Raw genomic sequence first — 4,439 nt, 5'->3', positions numbered from 1 at the left:
CTGCATATTCATAGGTAGTTGCAACCTCCATGATCAAGCAACAGATCTGATCTAACAATCCACATTTCTTATTTTACACAATGCTATTTAAAACCCATCACATTTAAACTTTTGCGAGTGATTTGCGGCACTGTGCTAACAGCATTTTTCCACCACTGTGCGTTCCTTGTATTTGATGTCAGTGTCCATGTTGGTGCCAGCTGCCAAAAGTTTCCACTGTTCAAATTGACTGTCTGTTAAGCGACATTCGTCCATGAAGCACGCGTTCGTGTTGCACACCACCGAAAAATATTTAAAGGACTTCGGCGTCAATCCCCTCAATCGACACGTGTTGATATAGCTGCATAGCAAATACCTACAGCTAAAGCTAATTTAAGTTTAAATAATTGGCTTTTTGTAATTGTAGTCACGGATCCTACTTTCCGACGGATCCTGGCCACACACAAAGGATGTTATAACTGTGTGACCTGACGCCTTCTCCATCCGCGGCTGGCGTAGTGGCGTGGCGGCTGGGTACGGGGTCACTAGCGGGTACGTGGACGTCGCGGGGGGTGGGTATGGCGGCGTCATGGGCGCGTACGTGGGTACGCATACACCGTGGTGTTGTCACAACTGTTTAATTCGTTCAGAATACAATGCATTATAGTAACCATAACATAATAACTTGTAACGTGTACACTCGTATCTTTATGTTACCATATCAATAGTTAGTGTTACGATGCATATATTAAACGAGACAAACATTTAATAATTACAACACTTGCATCTTTACATATACAACGAAATTGTAAGCAATACTAAATTGCATTTAATTAGAATTAAACACTGATGTTTAAAAAAAAGTTTTACACGATATAACATTATTTGGTATTACTACCGGATTTTAGTAGGTATAACTATATTTTAAACTACTATACGTTCTGGTAGTATTGTAGAATAATATTTTTTTCGGTGTACTGATGGCAGTGAGTTTGTGACTGGCCAAATGCCTATTACATAGTATACAGACTTACATTTTTAGCAGTGAAAGAAAGCTCACCTGGTAGATCAATCGCGTGATTTGTTCATGATTCTGTTCAATATTCCGATTAATGGTAACTTTTATCATTTGATTTCACGATTTAGCCTTTATCACATGTATCCACGGTTAAATTAATTACTAATTAACTTAGTAAAAAGCAAAATATCAACAAGACTCTGTTTAAGATAACAGAAAACAGTTGACAGTAAGACAGGATGTTGACATTAGTATATGTCCAACTGATAGTCTAGAATGCATCACACCATCACATCATCACGTGCGTGCCATTGGGAATAATCCTGGCTCATTTGGAAGGGTTGCGGCTCAAACGTTTGGATATACATATTCATATATAGGGATTGACCTTATGCATGAAGTGTGAAATGGATATGATCACCATGGAGGTGGTCGATGTTTCTACCTAGAACGATTCTTTAACGCTCGTTATCGTCTTGAATGTATAGACCGATGAAATTCGTTGTGTTTACAATTAGTTTACAGGGTGTGAAATTAAATAAAGTGACCTTTAGGAGACAAAAGGTGTAATTGGTGTATCACATTTTCAGGAAATTTGTCAGTCATTAGAACTCTAGATGTTCATACCATCCATGTATACTAAAGTCAATTCCTATAGAATTAGGGATATTTGGAGTTCTGAGAGGCATTTTTAATTTATAAAGTGTCACAAATTCCTTGATGAGTTCGTTGTTTAATTCTGCTCCTGAATCGCTGTTGACTTGATTAACTAGGTATTCCTGACCTAACCGTAAATACTAGTACGAAGTGGCGAACCTGCTATACCTCGTGCCGAGTACGCATCCGAGTTAATTTTCACCTGAGATTCGACTGGAGTCAGCCTGCCCAAATCGCAAAAATGTTTTAGTTCAATTCTTGTGACAATTTGATACATTTGTTTCTTGGTATCTCTCAACGATCAAAATGTCCTCCAATTTCTCCATTTTTCAACCAGTTTTTTTTGACTGTACGTGGTTGAGGTCGTTCTCCTTCAATCTGGTCCATGCGTTCATCTAGAGTATTCTAGAGAGAACTGACACTCCTCAGCGTTCTCTTGCAGAAATAAATAAATCCCTTGCCTGGCCTCATCAACTGTGAGATGCTGACAATTTTGCCTGGACTTTCCTGTTGGTGATGCCGGGTAAAGCTCTTGATCAATTTGGTACAATGTCATCGTTGTTCACAGCTTCAAGCATCTTGCTTACGGTTTGCAAAATAAAATTGGTGCACTTTTCTTCGAATACCACCCAAGTCAATTTCATCAAGTTCGTTCACTAAGCTTGGTTTTGTCGTAGGTGGAACTTAATTTTCTAGACACCCATATTTAGGACTAATATCAGTTTTGTATGGATATTTTATTATTTTTCCAACGTTTCCACATGCGAACGTTGGCAGCCTTTCCTAGTGGACCATCAGTCGGCTTACTTAGGTCGCCGTTTCTGTAAGGAGAGAAAAGACACTTTAAACTACAATCCTCAACTCCAATAAATATATCATCGTATATAATGACGGTGAAACTTGTAACATACATAGGTACCTTTCCATGAATTCCACCAGAAGTTAGAATTGGGCAGCACTTGTCCGCGTTTCTTTTACGTTTATACTCAAAGAGTTTTCTGGAGAAATGGCAGCTTTCATAGAACGTAGTGGTTATATATTTTACCCTTTCCTTGGCAGTCTTGAAGCCAATATAAATTCATAATACTCGTAATATCATAACGTAAAGTCAGTAACATGCTAACAGCAAGCTTTGCATTAAAAAGAAGGTGGTTCACCTTGAATAAACCGTTAATAATTAATTTTAATATAAGATTTTATTTCGAAACGAAGGATTTGACTGTTTGAATTGAAGGATTGAATTTGACATGCCACGCAGACATTTTAACAATTGCGCAGACAATCTGGCGCGGAGATGTGCGCAGCAACTGCAGTAAAGTACTACCTAACCATTTACCAATAACTTTTTGCCTAGAGTTTGTGCTTAATGAGAAGTGTAGTAGAATGTATCGGTTATTCCACATATATATAGGTACGTTTCACGACTATGTAACTTCCACGATCTCTTGTACATGCGCTGCGCTGGATGCCATCCGGGTTTGCATGGAAATGTTGTTTTCAATCATAGGTTGTTGCATCGAACTTTGTTTGCAAAATAAAATTGGTGCCCTATTCTTCTAATACCACCCAAGTCAATATCATCAAGGTCATTCACTAAGCTTGGTTTTGTCGCAGGTGGAGCTCGAGACACCTTTAATTTCTAAATACCTATATTTCCCATATTTTGGACTAATATCGTAGGTATCAGTAGTGAGCTGCATAAAATAAAATAAAAGTGGTTATTGTGATCGCACTAGCACAAAAACCTATAACTGTCTCTTTTCAAGTGTCAGTTTCTTCAAAGCTTTGAACTTCGGGATATTGTTGAGAATATTTCACATCACAGTGATTCTATGAATTTCCCGGTCCCGACGTATTTTTCCAGCTGCCTTAAGTGAGCATTCGTTTCGCTTCCATACGTACCCCTTTATTTTTTTTGGGTCGCCCGCGTGGTTTTTTCCCCTTAATATCGATAGCTACCTACTGTTTGTTTTATTGGAAAACGTTCCAAAAACACAGTCAGATTGTAAATACGACAATGAAAGAGCCTATTGTGAAATTTGTTAGGCCGATAATAATTCTGATATAGGCAATTTTTTCAAAACAACAATTGGATAGCGAAATTATAATGAAGGATAATATGTGCAAATATCTTTTAAATAAAGATTAAGTTCAGATATTAACATTCTGTGCAATTTCACTAATGGTTTTTTTAGCCCGTAATAGTGTCCCACTGCTGCGCAAAGGCCTCTCCCCTTGATTTCTACAACTCCCGTTGTAGTGATTTTTCCGGCCAGTTACTGATGGAGGCGTCTAAGTCGTCCCGCCATCTCCGTCTGGGTCGGCCGCGTCCGTGCTTCTTTTACAAATGGTTTACAGATTGTTCATTTCGGATCGAACTTCACAGTTTGTGGAATATGATCAGTTCCTGGAATCTATCCAATACAATCGGTTCACAGGATGTTAATTTCGGATCGGATCCAGTTTGTGGAATATGATCAGTTACTGGAATTCAACCAATCAATCATTTATTTGCAGATAAAAATATAGTACAATGCATGCAAATACATTTATACATATTACTCCAAATTCCAATCCAATTATCTGATGTTAGAACTCCAAATACATTTTCAACAATGACACGGGTACTACAGAAACGTTGATTAAAAGTCATTTGTACTGAACCAATGGTATGGTTTCCTGGAAATGGTTTCATCACATGTTACCTTAATGCAAATGCCCCATCTCCAAGAAGGTAGGCGCGTTCGTTTGTATTCTTTTTCTCGGAATTTGCTTGTTTGGACCA

The sequence above is a fragment of the Cydia fagiglandana genome, chromosome 14 (genome assembly GCF_963556715.1).
Source record: "Cydia fagiglandana chromosome 14, ilCydFagi1.1, whole genome shotgun sequence".
In the NCBI taxonomy this organism is placed as follows: domain Eukaryota; kingdom Metazoa; phylum Arthropoda; class Insecta; order Lepidoptera; family Tortricidae; genus Cydia; species Cydia fagiglandana.
The sequence above is the reverse complement of the archived record's forward strand: the minus strand, read 5'-3'. Positions refer to the sequence as shown.